The following is a 17042-nucleotide window of genomic DNA, read 5'->3' as shown; positions in this document are numbered from 1 at the left end:
CTCCATCTCCCGCGTCTTCGCCAGAGGGAAGCAGCGGAAGTCCCTCGACCCCGGCCTCTTTGATGGTACCGCCCCTGATTATTACATAGAGGAGGACGCGGACTGGTGATGCCCGCCTCCCTGGGCCTGCTGCCCCGCAGGCGTGTCTGCGTGCGGACGTGCGTGTGCGCGAGTGTGCGAGCGAGTGTGGGGTGCGCGTGGGTGTGGGTGCTGGGCGCGGCCGGGCGCAAACACACGTGTGACCCCTTCCCCGTGCGTCGCCACCTCTGTAATTGATGTACATACTACAAACGTGTGTGAATATGTCAACTCTCTGTCGTCTTTGGAGCGATACAGTTGTGTTGTTAATCCAGGTTTGTTTCGTTTTTGTTTTCCTTCAATGTCTTTTTTTTTTTTTTCTTTTTGTTCGGTTCGTTGGGTTGTTTTCCCCACACACACCCCCTTTCCCTTCCCCTCCTCCTTTTTATGAAACTTGAAAACTTGAAGGACTGCTGTGTATTTGTAAATAACAAAACTATTGTGCACTCTGTGCTTGTAAATGTCCCTCGTCCAAACTGCTACTTCTGGAGCCCCTCCCCGAGGATGTGGTCTGTTTTTGATGTCCCCCCCAAACCCCGTCGACCCCCCGCTGTGAACGTGTGGGACCAGACCCTGTTCTCGGGGCACGCCCAAGTCACTTGAACCACAAAACCACCATCGTGGTCAGGGTAAGGTCCTCTCTCCGCAAAGTCTCGGAAGCCCGGCCAAGGGTCTGGGCCGGGTGTGTTGAAGTCGAACGGGCTCTTTTTAACGGCCTGCCAGTTTTTAAATTGCGTTGCCGTTTCTTTCTTTATGGAAAACAAGAAAATTGTTCCATTTAATTTATTTGCACAAATGCAGAAGACTTATTCTATCTAAATTATTACATAAATATTGGAATGTATATTTTTCCATGGGGCGGGCGGGAGGCGGGTGTTTCTGTTGACTTGTCTGTTCTGCTCTCACGCTGCTGCCAAACTGTGCAAGGTCAAGTTTAGGGTGGCCGGAACCCAGGGACCATGGGATGTCGAAGCTTGCTTTTTTCCGTTCTCTCTTCTCTCGCCCCATTCTTCCGCCCCTGCATGGAGGTGCGCCCCACCTTTCTTCCCTCCCATAGCTCTCTCCAGGCCTTTCTATGTGCATTTATTTATCAGAAATACAGAACCCGACCTCAGTGAGCAGAGTGCTGTAAGGGTCACCTCTCTTGGGTCTGTCTTTTGAGTGGGCTTGAATACCAGGGAAGACAGCCAACCGCATGACCCCAGGGACCCTCAGCCTGAGCGGTTCCTCGGGGGTCCTGGACTGGCAGATGTTCCTCCCTGCAGCTGTGTCTTTCTCATCCTTGGTTTATTCTGCACATTGGCCAGGCAGGTCTCGTTGGGGGAGGCTCTCGCCTCAAGGGGAGGGCTGTTGGGGACACAGCATCAGGCACCAGAGCCTCTGCCCTCCCCATTCTGGTTGGTTCCTCCAGCCACACTTAGCAGAATCTCTCGGGATCCCTCAGGCCCTGTCCTCCATCCACTCACCCCAGGAGAGAGGGCTGGCAGGAACATCTGCCTGTTTGAGGATCAGCGTTGGTCCTAACGAGGCCTCACCAGCAAAAGAACCATGTTCATTAAACGCTGGGTGTTGGAGAACACGGGAGCTAACAGCCGCGGCCTCCCAAGGCCTAAAACTAGCTTTTCCTTTTCTTTCGGCCTGTGAATCCCTCCCTTTGCTCCCCCTTAACTGCTAATACAGCTCAATTCACACACATCCTAAACACAGTAGTTATGCTGTCTGCTAACAGTAACATTTTCCGCTCGTAAAAAGAAACAAGATTTTAAAATGCTGAAGCATCAAAGAAACAAGATTTTAAAATGCTGAAGCGTCTCTATCACAACGAATAGGATATTTTATCCGAAGTCTCGAAAATGAACAGAAAAGCCCTAGCCGGCTGCTCCCTTTCCTTCTGACCTGCCGGGGGGTGCGAAGGAGCAGGCCACACACCTGCAAAGGCTCTTTCTGGCTAAGCCGTTTATCCAAGAGACTGGAGCTGGCATCTTTCTTGACAGAGAGAGATTTTAGAAAACACACTCCCCTCCCCCCGCCATGAATTTTTCTTTCTCTTGATTGATTTTTATTGTTTTCCCTTTACTTATGAGAAAGTAAGATTGCAACCACCCACTCCTGGTAATGATTCAGTAGCTCCTTTTCATTTCAGTTTTTGTAAATTAGGAGATAATTCTGAGAGTTACTAAGGATGATTTATTTAAGAGAACTACGTCAAATAGCAAATGAGTTATGGGTAACATTAGATGAAAATAACCTTTCCCGTGGGAAAGGTTTCTCGAAGGCATGGATGCAAATACAAAATATTAAAAAAAAAAAAAAAATCTAAATAAAGCTTATTTTAAAATATTATCGAATGCTATGTTATTTGATTGCTTCTATCTTGCTCCGGGTGGGAGGCCAAGCCCCCGTGCCCTGCTCCTTGGAATTCCAGGGCTGGGTCCTGAGGGGGTGGCGGGAGGGGCCGAGGAAAGCTGGCTGGATTCTGGGCCCGTGGAGGGGCTGAGGCTGGAGTGACCTCCCAGAAACATCTCGCTTGGCCGCCCTTACTGTTGGCATCCAGAGCTGCCCGTGGTCGTAATGCAGCCGCTCCGAGCCTGGCACCCTGGCCTCGTGTTCTCTGGCTCAGCGCCCCGGTCAGCTTTCATCGGCTTCCTTCTCCCCCCAGCGTGCCTTCCAAGGCCCTGCGGTGGGGCGAGTTTGGGGCATGTTACTTCCTGCAGACCTCAGTGGGCCTCTGCAGTGTCCCAACTTCCCACCTTCCCTGGGGACCGAAAGGAGCTTAAGAGAGAAATGAAGGGAGACGCAGGGCTTCCCTCGTGAAGCCAGAGTGAGCCAGGCTTTTCTGAGTCCCCCCTGAGGTCCCCCAGACACAAAGCTCAGGCCCAAGAAGAGGCCACTGGATACCCCAGTCCCTCATTACAGCCAGTGCCCTCAGCCTCTATCTCTCAACCCAGAAACAAAGCCTCTCCAGCAATGAGACTGACGAAAGACTGGTCTTTTAACTCCCCTATCATTTCTGCTGGAAGAAGGCTCAAAGCTGTGTCATACAGAGACCATGCCGAGAAGTTATAGAGCTCAGGACTGCGAGGAACTTAGAGGTGTCTACCCCAGCAGTTCTCAACCTGGCCGCACAGTAGAGTCCCCTGCAGAGCTTTCAGAAAATGGTCAGAAGCCAGGCCATGCCCTCGAATCAGTGTCGTTAAACCTTCTCTGATGATCCCAAGGTGAAGCTGGACTTAATGACCACTGGGCAAGTGGCCCAAACATGCCACTACTCCCCTCTCCCTGGCCTCACGTAGAAATCACCAATCACTTAAAGAATGCTTCTTGCCCAGCCCAGAGTGGCCTCTGAGTTCTTGACGTTACAAAGCCTTAGACAGCCACTGCCAGTCAGTCGGAGTTGGCATATAAGGAGAAAGCCATCCCCAAACTAACCCAACCCCCGACACTGGACAGGTGGGGGATCTTTGTCCCAAATCGGAGGGACTTGGCCAAGATCCTAGCTCTTGCCCCTATAATCCTGTGACCTTCTCAAGGGCCAGGCCACACTTTATTCAGATCTTTGTCACTCTACTCAAAAGCCACACTACCTCCTTTGTTAATCTTCTCTAAGACCTTGCCCCAGTGGTCCAACCTCAAGTGGCATCTGCTAGGAACTGGAGGAGGGGTTCCCTGGGATCCAGGGCCAGTGTGCACTGCTCAGGCTGTGTCCTGCATTACTCCGTAAGGCACTACTGCGTGGGTGCCCCGAGTTATGCAGTGCACGACCCACGTGGCTGTGCTCAGTGGCCCTTCTGTGCACTCTCCCACTGAGCTGTCAGGCTCCAACAGGTGCAACCTAATAATAGTAATAATAATAATTAACATCTATTAAACGCTTCCCATCGGCCAGAGTCCATGCTGTGCCCTTGACATGTATTAACTCGGTTACCCCTCCCACAGCCTACGTTATCGGGAAAACTGAGGCTAAGTATGTCATCCAAGGTCTAGGAGCCTAGTAATCAGCAGAGCCGGGCTCCAGACCGAGGGGTTCTGGTGTCCTGAAGTGCAGCACCATCCAAGCGGCGAGGGGCGGGGGCCGAGCAAGTGGACGTCTACGTGCTCAGGCCTGACTTGAACCTGACCCTAGTCCTCCCTTCACAGCCTAGCACATCCTTGCTTGTGTGACTGAGTCTATTCCCATCAGCCTTTTACCCCCAGACTCAGAAATCCCACCCCAAAGAGGAGGTGGCGGGGAGGACAGAGCAGAACGTGGGCTGTCACCCGGCACAGGCTCTCCATTCCAAGCACGGCCGTCGCTTGCTGTACTGTGCACCCCACCCCTGCTGAACCAGAGCTGCCACGTCCTGAGGGATAGCTCCGCCCCTACACGAAATGCCAGGTCCCCTCCTGCCACAGGATGAGCCCAGGACCCAGGAGCCGCCCCACACCAGAGCCCCAGCCATGCTGGGCAGCTGCAATTGTGCTCCGGGGAAATCCAGGCGCAGTGGGGCGCCACATGTGGGGCATCGGCCCTTCGACAATACGAGTTTAAAAATACCTATGGGCCCTCGCACCCCAAACCTGCATTTTCCCAAACATCTCACCCCCAGCCCATCTGCTTTGAACAAACAACTCGAGCCTTTTCAACTCGAACCCCCCTCGGTGGGACAAAGCATGCCGTGGCCCTCTCCCCCCCACCCCTGCCACCTGTTCCCACTTCCTGGTGGAAAAGAACCTGGTGGTAATAATCAAGAGGATGCATATCATTAATTTCATCTTATAGAAGGATAGTTTTGTAATTTTCTGCAATAAGAGAATGCCCTATAAACTTAAAAATAACTTAAGAGTGTGATCTTGACCGTATGTTAGAAGTTGTTTAAATACCAAAGTCATAGCACATCACCCACGAAGTGTCTCTGTACAGGCAGATCGAGGGTACGAAACGTGGAGGCAGATGAGGCACGGATAATTCAAACATAAGCCACCACTGCCTGGAGCCTGAAGGCCCAGTTACTGAAAAATATGCAGATACAGAACCCTGCCCTCTAGGAGGCCATGCTCACGATCCCAGACAAACCGGACCCGCGAGAGAAAGATCTCAAGAGGACTGATCTTTAGAAGCAAGAATAGCAGCAACTGAAAACCTTGACCTATTCCTCCTGAAATAGCAGGACCTCAATCACCTAGCACGTCCCCGGGGGAGCCTTGTGACATGGCCAGGCTATGTGCAGCAACCGTGTTTCTGAATCAGTCCCTGGAAAACACTGGCTGACTGCTCGTTTGTGTTTCTGAGTTTCAAGTTTTGGAAGTCTCTGATTGTTTTCTTAATGGGTTACCAGTAAGTAGCAGTTATTTGCACCAAAATAACAGAAGCTAGAAAATCGCATGCCATGCTGTCTGGAGGACCGTGCAGCCCCTGTTGGGCCGGGCTAGGCCCAGATAATCACTTCGGCTCTGGCCTTACATCCTGCTTTAAGCAAGTTGTTTATCCCGTGAGCCTCAGTGTCCTCATCTTTGAAATCGGTATAACAACCGCCCACCCCACCCCCGATAGGCTCAGACATGAAAAAGCTGAATGTCTTTTGAGTCTGGAAAGACCTAGGCCATCCAGTCTGTGTTCCCTGTCATTTGAGTGGTTTTAAGTTCAACCAGAGGGAGAGGAAGAGTGTAAGCAGCTTGGCAAACATCTTTAGCCGGAAGGTGAATAGATCAAAATTTGTTCCCAGGGGGGAAATCAGGGCATAAAGCTGACATCGGCCTGACATAGGGTTGATGGCAGCTGTTGAACGTGATGTTCCTCCAGCTGTGTCCAGCTTCAGTTCCATTGTTGCTTTGGGAGAAAACCAGGCTTCTCCGCCCTAGAACAGGGAGGGTTTGAGGCATTTTCCCCTCGAGTCTACCATTTCTGACAGCATTCTGTCTTTCTGAAGCCCAGTAGAAACATACTCTCTGCTGTGCCTAGCGCAGGCAAATTTAGACCAAGAAAAACAACTAGGCTGCCCAGGGCCGGGTTCTTGAGACAGAAGCCCCCAGGGATCACCCTGGGTTGGCACATTTATAAGGAGACGTGTGTCAGAGCCCAGAGCTGGCCTGGTCTGGCAACAAGGCATGCCTCAAAGTCTGCAGATATTCACTCATATAATCCTTCCAACAACCCTCCAAGATAAATACTGTTATCATCCCCGTTTATAGATGAATAAACTGAGGCACAGAGAGGTGAAGTTCTTGCCCAGAGTCACACGACCAGGAAGAGGCAGAACTGGGATTCAGCGCCAGCTATCTGGCTCCCAAGTTCATTTGCAGTAAGTGTGCTACGCAGTCTCTATCAGCCACAGGCCCCCACGCTCTCCCACAGGGACAGCTGGTCAACAGGAAGCTTTAGAGAACTTGAGAAAGCCTCACCAGCCAAGGCCTGTGCAGGCTAGCCCTTTGGGGCTCAGTCTCTCCACCCCAGAGAGGAAGAAATGGGAATAAGCAGAAGTTTGCAAACTGTGTTCCATGGAACCCTTGGGGTTCCTCAGAGGTCCATTAAGACAAGGATTCCCAACCTCCGGTCACTGACTGGTACTGACTGTAGCCTGCTAGGAACCGGGCCACACAGCAGGAGGTGAGCAGCGGGCAAGCCAGAGAAGCTTCATCTGTATCTGCAGCCGCTCCCCAGCGCTAGCATCACCGCCCCAGCTCCACCTCAGATCATCAGGCATTAGTCTCTTAAGAGCACCAGTCCCTGGTACCAAAAAGGATGGGGACCGCTGCCTTAAGCGATTGCCATAGCTGGTGAAAAAATTAAAAGGCTGGGTTCCAGTCCCACCTTCAGCCAAAAGCTCTTCTCTTATCTGGTGCACACCGGACCTTCATGCAAGGGTCCATCAGGAGGGCCCCATGATAGGAAAAAAAAAAAAAAAAATGAGCCAGAGGGAAAGAAAATGAGAGGTTTGAGAACCACACGTAGCTCAGTGGTTGTCCAACCTGACCAAGCCTTGAGTTTTAATGATACAGATTCTCAGGCTCCGTCTCCTACCTACTGAGTCAGAAGGTCTGGGGCTGAGGCCCTGGGAGCTGAGTGTCTGTTGAGCGAGCTCCCCACGTGGGCTCAGCTGCAAGAGTTTCTGCAAGGCCGAGCGAGGGCAGCATCCCGCCTGCGGGTTTTAGCACAGACGCGCCTTTGGGAAGCTTCCCAAGGCACCTTCATAAGGTAGATGGAGGCCACCCTCCTAGGGCAGCTCCAGGGTCCCCCAGTGAGGGAGGAACCACGTCGAGCAAGACCCCAGGGTGCCCCCAAGGCAGCCAGCAGCCAGGGGCCTTGCTGGGCCTCTTGAGCAGAACAAAGGGAACTGACACGGTATGAGCATCTGCTGCTCCCTGGAAACCTGCAGTGGTACCCTTGTTAGAGTCACAGGTTCCCCAATTTTCTTAGAGGACATAGCTGGGAAGTAGCAGGGGCAGGAGTCAAAATGGGGAAAGCCTAAGTTCTGAATGTGATGTCCACCATCTCAGACTGCGCCCAACTTGTGGCTGACCGAGATCTCTGCTGAGCACTGGGGAGGTTGCTGGCCTTGGCCTGGGGCCAATGGTGGCCCATGGACATCAGGTGATGCATCCTTAATTGGGAGCGAGTCTGCACAAGTCATGATCTTGGGGGGCCGTTGGTGGGGAGCTGCTGCCGAGGGGCACAGCAGAGCTCTGTGCAGACCCTGCTCCTAGACTCTGTAGGGCACCCGGCCCTTGCCACCCCAGAAGCCCACCGCCTTCAGCATAGTGCATCCTGGCTCTGGACTCCCAGTGCCTAGCTGGTCCAAAGACTCACTGCGTGACCACGGGCACATCCGTCTCCCTCTCTGGGCTTCAGGCTCCCTCTAAAACAGATCAGGGCATTGGTTAACCCACCTGTGGCCTGTGGAATCTTACGAGTCTCCAGGCCACCTCCCCTGTCACAATTGCTGCCCTTCAGCCCAAAGCTGTGATTTCGTTTGAACAAAGGGTCTGCAGTGTCAAGCAGTGTGAAATCCATGCGTTAGGTCATCTCTCAGCACCTCCCCACCACCCCCAAGGGCCTCCAGGATGAGAGGAGGCAGGGGCCACCTTAGGCTGCCTCCTGCACGCCCCCCTACATTATGGAAAAGTCAATCTGCATGAGCACCCCCAGACTTCCCCGCTCACCCCTTCTCTCCATCAGAGAGAGGGAGTTCAGGCCCCCTTCCTTCTCAATCTTGGCAGAACAGGAAAGCGGGGGCTGCTCACAGCGCCCCCGCCCCCCAGCTTCTGAAAGCCTGCGAGTCAAGGTCCAGAGACCCAGGAGGCCATGCACGTTCCCTGGATGAATCATAGCGAGACTCGGCTGAGCAATGCCCCTCCCAGGTCACAGCTCTCTACAGTTTATAATGCTTCTTCACAGCAGACTCGGGTCAAGGTTAAGAGTGTAGATTCTGCACAGACTCTCTGGGTTCGAACCTCAGTCATGATATTTGCTAGCTGGTAACCTTAGGCAAGTCGCTTAACCGGGCCAAGCCTCAGTTTCCCCACCTGTACACTAGGGACAATGAGAGACTGTTAGAGTGTGGCTGGGAGGATGAAACGAGTTACTGCATATAAAAGGCTTAGCTCAGGTAGCAATAAATGTCAGCCACGATGGCGATGACGATGAGACCATGACGATGACGACGGCGATCTCATTTCAGCCTCTCAGGAGCCCCGTGAGACAGGCAGAACAGGGCCCTTTGTACAGATGCAGAGGCTGAGGCCCAGGTAAGTTCGGCAGCTCGCCCAAGCTGCCAGGGCCAGCCCAGGTATAGGACAGAGGAAGCAAGAGCTTTAGTGCTGAGAGGGTGCTCAGTGGCCTCTGCCCCGCTCCCCTCATACTGCAGGGAGATGCTTGCCCACAGCCACACGGGGCACTGGTGGCCGAGCTGGTACTCAACCCGAGGCTCCTGACTTGGGCTAATGTTCCCAGGCTGCCACAGACCACAAGATTCGGCTGGAAAAAAAATCCCCGAGTCATCAAGTTTTGGAAACAATGCGTAGTGTGTCTAACCCTTAGAGAGCGACACGTCCCATGAGTTTTTCAAAGCTCTGGCAAGTTCTGCAGCGAAGAAGAACATTTGACTCTTTTCCATCCCATGTTTCCCAAACTGGACCGACCACAGAGCTACGCCTTTCTATCCAGTTCCATGGAGCACCCTCTGAGATACGTTGGGATAGGTGCCTTCCTCGGCCTGCTTTATTCTGTGCTTGGAGGTTCTAAGTCAGTGGTTCTTCGGATATCGCTAAGCATGCCACATCTCTGACGTCATGTAGGCATGCAAAGTCCCTGTGGCTCATGTGGGGTTTCTGTGTGCTTTGTGCAGTGAGGTGAGCCAGATATAAGTCCAGGTGGAGTCTGGACCTGTCTCTATGTGCGCACCCCCTTTCCTCAGAAAGAACCCGAGTCGGTGTGTAGCATCTGCAGAAGGCGGAAGGGCCCCGGCTGGTTGGCAAGGAACTGCCGATCCCAGGGTGTTCATTTTGCTGCTGTCCCAGGTCCCAGGTGCAGACAGAGGGGCTGAGCCCATTGCCCACACCATCCTTACAAGGCCTGTGGGCCCACCTGTCCTGTCACCTCACCAGCTCTGAGCTGCCTAATTGCTTCCCTGGGACAGGCCGGCGAGGTTGGAATCACATCCAAATTGGCTCCAGGCCTGCACAGTGCCAGCATCCTTCCTTGTTAGGAGGCCGGTGTCTCTAGGGGTGGCATGGCATCTGTGGTCAAGAGCACGTGGGCCAGGGAGGGAGAAGGCCCCCTCTGACAGCTGTCACTGCGGGGACCAGAGCTGTGGTGACAGGGGAGGAGGCTCTCTGCAAGCCAGAGGGAATCTGACGGCCATCTACAAACCGACTGCAGCTCGGGTGTGTGAACCATTCCCCAAGCTTTCTTAGTCTTTTCCTGTATGTGCAAGAAACACAAACTCATTTAGTGACAGCAGCCTGAACCTAGCAAAATTAAAAAGAAAAAGAAAAAAAAAACAAGCAATACAGGGAGGGGTATCAAGGAAAGACCCGGGCTTTGGACCCCGATCTTCGGGTTTGATCACTTAGCTGTGTGGCCCTAAGCGAGCCCCTTTGAACCTCCGTTTCTGCCTCTGTAAAATGGAAAAAAAAAATCGCCTGTGTCCCAGGGCTGCTGCAAAGGTAAAGCAAGGATGGATAGACGTGCCAGGCACATCGCAGCTGCTTGCTCAGGCTGCAGGAGACTCCCACGAGAGGAAGTGTGGGCCAGGGAGACAGAATACAGACCGTGGGGCCCGGCCGTGCCCTGTGTACTCCGCCGATGGGCACTCTGAGTCCCACTCTCCCAGCTGTAAAATGGGTCTCTGGAAACCTGGTGTCCACCTCCCAGGGGAGGACCCAGTGTGCTCCCACCCGTGAATCACAGTGCACGAGGCAAGCATCAGCCGTCAGGACCGTGAGCCAGCTGGAATGAGTTTCACGCGCTGCTGTTTTAGATCCGCTCTAACGACCCCGCAGCACAGAGCACTGTGGGTGACCGCGGCCGAGACCCTCCTCCGCGAGCACTCCTAAGAGCCAGCACTGTGCTGGGCACGTGCAAGCTTCATTCTCACCGCGTCTCAAACCCAGAGGCCTCAGGCCAGGCGGTGAAGTGGGTGCTGCGGGGCGGATAAGGGGAGCGCGCCCTGCTGGGCTCTGGTATTTCCAGAATGCCTATTTTTTTTTTTTCAAGAGAAGCTAAAAATGTCATGTCATCCGCCCCAATTCTTTAAGATAGGCAACTCGTTTTTTTTTTTAATTTAGAGAAAGTAAATTCCATGCCCCAGTCTGTGTCCAGGCCACCGGCTCCACGGCCTGCAGTCTGATTCTGTGGGCCCGTCCAGCCCTGGCAGGCCTTGCCTTTCCCCCAATCAGAGTCCTGCCTGGCCACAGGCACCCATCTCAATTCGGTACATGTCCTCTGTCACCAGAGTCCCTCCTGGATAGCCAGCCGGGCATTAGGGGGACCACACTCAGTCCTGAACCCAGAGCAGTGTTATCAGGGCTCAGGATGTCTGGGGAGCAGCCTTGGAACTCTGGAGTCAGCCCAGGAATCCCGAGCCCACCCAGTCCCAGGAGGCCCCTACGGCCAGGGCTGCAGCAAGACCAGGGGTCAGCCCGCCTGCAGCCTGAGAGCCCAGCCAAGTGACTCAACTATTCCTCGTGGACTTGGCCAGGCTCCGTGGGACTCAAAACTTGAGAGGGTGGGAAGTGGGGTGCTGATGAGCCTGACAAAAGCGTGACTCCATACTCTCCCAGAAATTCCAGGAGGGTGTACAGTCATCAGTGCGGAGACAGCAGGCACCTGGAGGCCCAGGGATATGAAGAGGGTGTCAGGTAGCGGGCTGAGGACAAAGACTGGCTTCTAGGGAAAAGAGAAGAGTGATCCAAGCTGGGAGGATAGAGAGCAATAAAACTGACTGACGTGCACTGAGTGCTTACTGTGCCAGGCACGTGTAGGAACTTTGCATACACTCATTAAGTCATTCGACAAACACTGGCTGACCACTTCTTATGTGCTAAGTTGAGGGCTAAGGGCTGAGGATACAGACACAAGCAATAAGATGACATAAATTATCCTAATACGGTCCTCACCAAAATTACATGAAATGCATATTATTGTCTCAGTCTTACAGATGGGAAAACTGAGGCTCAGAAAGGTGACATAAATAGTCCAAGGAGATGTAGTCATTGTTAGAACAGGGATAAGAATTGGAGTCCAACAGGCTATTGCGCTACACCACGTTCCAGGCAGATAGGAATGAAGCTGATAAAAATTAGAATAGGTCTTAGTTGTCTCATTTCCAAAATTCTTGTCTTTGAGGGAGGCAGAGGAGGGGTGTCACAAAAGGGGGTCATTTGAAAGGGGAGAGAAGGCTTATTTTACCAGATTGGTGTAAACTTCCTAGGATATCTGGTCCGCGTTGAGGCTCCACTAAACATACTAATGGATTCAAGATAGGCATTGGTGGCAGTGAGCAAAGGGTGACCGTCAGCCCCAGCTGCTGACACCACCGCGTACTATGTTTCGGGATACACAACTGCAAAAGCCAAGACTAGTACAGTTTCCTCCTTGACCTTTCTTATAAGAATGCCCCCGCCATGGGCCTCACCAAAGCTCTCTTCGTTTTGAAGGAAATTAAGTAAATGCTGCTCATAAACATCTTTGCTGTTCTTAAATTGGCCTCTGTGCAAAAAAAAAAAAGAAGTCACTCACCACTGGTGTAGGAAATTTCCAGGAGGCAGCTGGGAGGCATTTTGAGGGAGGTGGGAGGTTGGACAGTTTGCATTAATGGTTCAGTGTGTTCTCGGAGAAGGCATCGCCTCCAATGCCTCGCCACGAGCCAGAGGTCCATGGATCTGACTTGGTGGTTGTCCCCAGGACCCAGTGAGCAAATGGGCAGGGTCTTATGCCCATCACAGTGACCGCAGTCCATGCGGGGTGTGGAAGTAGGCTGAGCTGAGCCAGAAGGAACTTGAGGTGTCTTGAGGCCCACAGGGGAGCTAGGTGGGTCGGAGCAGGGAAGAGCTGAGACCACTAACGCAGGGGGGAGCCAGGCTACAGCAGGGGCCCAGACCCCACAGAGATCCCTGGCTCCCGGCTCTGCCTCCAGGGGCTGTGCAGCCGCAGACGTGCACGTCTCTGCGTGGGCGTGTGCAGAACTGTTTTCCTGCCACAGCCGCTGCTTAAAGATCCCCTCTAGCTTCTCGCTCCCCCACCAGTGGAGAGGTCGGCCGGGGAAGAGGGGCAGATGTGGGGATGCTCGGGGAGGCCGGCAGCCAGCCGGAATGCTTCTCTCTGTGATAACAGAACAAGGGGGGAGACTTCTCTTGCAGGGGAGACCCTAAGAACGACTTCCCAAATGTGGGTGCTCCTCAGCGTTAGAACGGGTGAGCAAGAATGAAAAAGGAACGTTTGGATATGTAGTTTTAAATCATACAGTAGTTGTCGCTGGATAACAGTGTTTGCCTTCCCCGAGCCTCTGCTGGGCATCTTCCTCCTCAGTCTGTAAAATTAGGAAATGCCCGCCAGGCATCTACCTGGGAGGGGAGTGCAGAGCAGGGTAGGGCGCTGCCAACTCCACGAAATCAACTCCCTGACAACTGGGGAGATTCTCAGTGTCGGGAGGAGGGGCTGGCAGGAAGGAGGGTGCCCTCTGAGGTTGGGGGTTGGGGGGCGGCTTTCAGGCCAGGAGACAGTCACCCAGAGCAGAAGCTTAGGTCCTTGCTAGGCAGTGGCACCAAAAACGAGGGGAAAGGAAAGTATGTGTTGTTTTTTTTTTAAGCATCAAGGAATTATCGATGGTAAACACAGAGCTCTGTTGGACTTTATGTACCTTATGATTTAACGTATGTTAAGGAACATGGGGATGGGAGCGCCGTCAGCTCTTCAGCTCAGGGCCTCCAAAGGGCCCGCTTGGCCCCGGGGTCAGCGGTGTTGTATGCTAGTGGCGGGGCCCACCTGGGGTCCCGCCATCGCCCCAGCAGCCACACAGCTAATGACTCGATGCTGTCTGACCCGTGTTGTCTGGGCCGGTTGGCCCGCGTGCCAAGGCCTGTCTTTCGAACATGTTTCGTGGGAGTTGTGACTGAGCACTCCGGCAGAGCATCTCCATCCAACCCAGTGCTGTTATCGGCGCCACAGAACGTCACTTTTTTCACATTTACAATGAAGTGTTTTAAAAAAGAAGAATTCGGCTTTGGGCTTGCAAAGTGCTGATGGGGGCTCCCCTGCCTCTGCGCAAGGGCAGGGAGTTTGGACCGTGGTTGGCTGCCCAAGCAGGGCTGATCTGAGAACAGAGGGGCCTGGGGTGGAAGGATGGGGTGCTGGGAGCCGCCACACGGCATGCTCATTGGCATCTAGTGGCCAAGGATGCTGCTCAACATCCTGCAGTGCACAGGACAGTCCCCATGACAGAGAATTATCCAGCCCAAATGTCATTCAGTAGTGCCAAGGTCACGAGGCTCTGCCATACAGATGCAATCAAGAAACCACAAGCAGCCTGATGTGGCCGAAAGGAGGTGGGGTTGGCAGAAGGTGAGCCCGGAACGGGAGGCCTGCTCCCTCCCTCCCTCCTTTTCTATCTGCCTTGTCTTAACCAAAATGGATCACGCTCCTTCTGTTCCAGGCAGCCGTGGGCTGGAGCTGGCTCGTCCACACACATGAACTGAGTCTCATGTCCGTGTCCAGTGGCCTCACTGAAATCGGCCATGGAGGGTGCATTTATACCACAGAAACAGGCAAACAAATGCCATAAACCAAAGCAGATTTTTAAAATCTGAGAGCCGGTTGTTAAACATTTACCAGCCCAGCACTGGCTTAGGCCTTGCTAGGTATCTGAGATACCTACACAGCAAACACAGGCCCAGTCCCTGTCCCCATGAAGTTTGCAGGCTAGTGGGAGGCACAGACACTAATCAAATAACTACACAACTCTATTAATTCTCAGCCTTGGGAAGCACAGTGCAGGAATGTATCTGGATTGGTAGAGCGTGTGTGAGCATGTGAGCCTGGGCTAGAGGGCATGTGCCACCACGAATGGAATTGAGCATCACCATGAACCAGGCCTGGCTAATAAGGAGACGGACAGACTTGACCACTGACCTAGGGGCTCCCTTTGTGGCAGAGCAGATAGACAAACCCATGTCCTGGCAGTGTCCGCAGAACGTGAAGAGTGCTGGGTGCACAGTGCACATAGCCGGAGGGCTGTCTGCTGGGGTGGTGTGGCGGGAGGCAGACCCTGAAGGGCCTCCCTCCACAAAACCACTACATCTGGAATAGAACATACTTTTTCATGCATTGCTGGCCTCACCTAAAGTAAGGGAACTCCCCAAGTCACCCCCACTCCAAAACCAAAAAGCTGTGGGCTGACACCAGAACAGGAGTAATAACCAAACGCAAAGACGGGGGTCTGTCCCGGGGACAGACACTGACATGAGGACCGTTAACAGGGGAGGAAGCCTTGGGGTGTGACAAAGTGAAGGAACAGAACCTGAGACCCGTCTCGTTCTCCCGGGGACAATGAAGTGGTCCCTGCTCTCAGGTGTCATCCTTACTTCCTACCTGCCCCCTCCCCAGCAGAGGCCATGTAAACCCTCTCTAGAGGAAAGCGTCTATTTATTTAGACCCTGGAGATTCCCATAAGATAAAATATGAGTTTAGTATGCATTCGGGTCGGCAGAAGCAAACAGCAAATTTAGACCCTCCAAGGCCTTTCAGACACAGTAGTTATCAATACCAAATACAAGATAATATGTATGCATTATTTAGGAAAACTTAAGATGAAATCATAGACATAAGCAAACAAGAGAGGATCTAAAAAGACCGAGCGAACTTTAAAAATGACCAAATAGAAATTTTAGAAATAAATAAATAGAAATAGATAGATAGATAGAGCTGGTAGTGTTTAAAAAAAAAAAAAACAAAGGATGGGTTAAACAGCAGACTAAATAGTTGAGGAGAAAATTTTAAAACTGGAAAATAGGTCCAAGGAAATTACCCAGAATGTAATGCAGAGAGGTAAGTTAATGAAAACGAAGAAGGAGAAATTAGAGTTTTCTGGTCCACTGCAAGAGCCACCAGCCGCATATGGCAATGAAAGCTTACATCTGAATTAATCAACATTAAATAAAATTTAAAACTCAATTCCTCCGGTGTCCCAGCCACGTTTTAAATGTTCATAGCTACCTGTGGCTAACAGCTTTCATATTGCACGGTGTAAATTACACATTTCCATCATCACAGAAAGTTAATTGGACAGCACTAGGTTACAAGACAGGAAAGGTAGAAAAATCCAATCCCAGAAGGAAGCAAAGAGACAATGGAGAAGAGGCTTCATTTTAAGAGCTAGTGGTCGAGAATATTCCAAAAATGAACCCACAGATACAGGAAGCACAATTTATATCAACCAGAATAAATATAAAGGAATCTACATCTAGCCGCATCATAATGAAACTGCAGAACACAAAAGGCAAAGAGAAAATCTTGAAAGCGGCTAACAGAAGAACAATTAGACTGACAGCTGATTTCTCTTTAGCAAATAAGACAGAAGACAGCAGAGCCATGTCTTCAAAGGACTGGCAGAAAATAACCATCAAACTAAAACCGCGTACCAGCAAAACTCTTTGAAGAGCAAAGGTGAAATATAGGCTTTTTTCAGATAAACAGAAGTTTTAAGAGCTCACCACCAAAATACTCTTAATCAGAGGAACTTTTTAATTATGTTCTTCGGGAATAAGAAAAATTATCCTAGACGGTTTAAGACACAAGACAAAATGAAGAACAAAGAAATTGGTAAACGATGTAGATAAATTATTTTAAGCAAATATTATCAGTATAAAATATTCATGAGGACAATGTCTAATTTTTTTTTTTTTTAAGAGGACAGAATTCAAGTACTAGATATGGTAGGGTGTAAGCCAGAAGGAGAGGGTATTGAGATATCGATCAACGCTAAGTTTTGTTAGACCAAATATGTCAGGTGAGTTTTCAAGGGTAATCATTAAAGAGTGTCTCTAGACAGGGAAGATGGAAAAGATAGACAGTCCAATCCTGGAAGGAAGCAAAGAGGCGAGGGAAAAGGGATGATATTTTAAGGAATAATGGTCAAGGATATTCCGAACACGAACCCACCGATACAGAAAGCACAGCTTATATCAATCAACCCGAATAAATAAAAAGAAATCCACATCCAGCACGCACCTGAATCTCCTGGGGAAGAGGGGCTTGTTAAAACACAGATTGCTGGGCCCGACCCCTAGAGTTTGCTTCAGATCTGGGCTGGGCTCCTGGAATTTCCATTTCTCACAGCTTCCCAGGTGTGGCTGATGCTCCTGGCTCAGAATCACACCTGGAGAACCACTGAACCAAAAAGAGACATCAGGTGCTTAGACTCCAAACCAACTGAGGGGGAAAAAAAATCAAATGAGAAAACAAACAAACAAAATCTTCCATCCAGACCAACTCT

This window comes from Pteropus vampyrus, unplaced genomic scaffold, assembly GCF_000151845.1.
Source record: "Pteropus vampyrus isolate Shadow unplaced genomic scaffold, Pvam_2.0 Scaffold86, whole genome shotgun sequence".
In the NCBI taxonomy this organism is placed as follows: Eukaryota; Metazoa; Chordata; class Mammalia; order Chiroptera; family Pteropodidae; genus Pteropus; species Pteropus vampyrus.
This window is presented reverse-complemented; position numbering follows the sequence as displayed.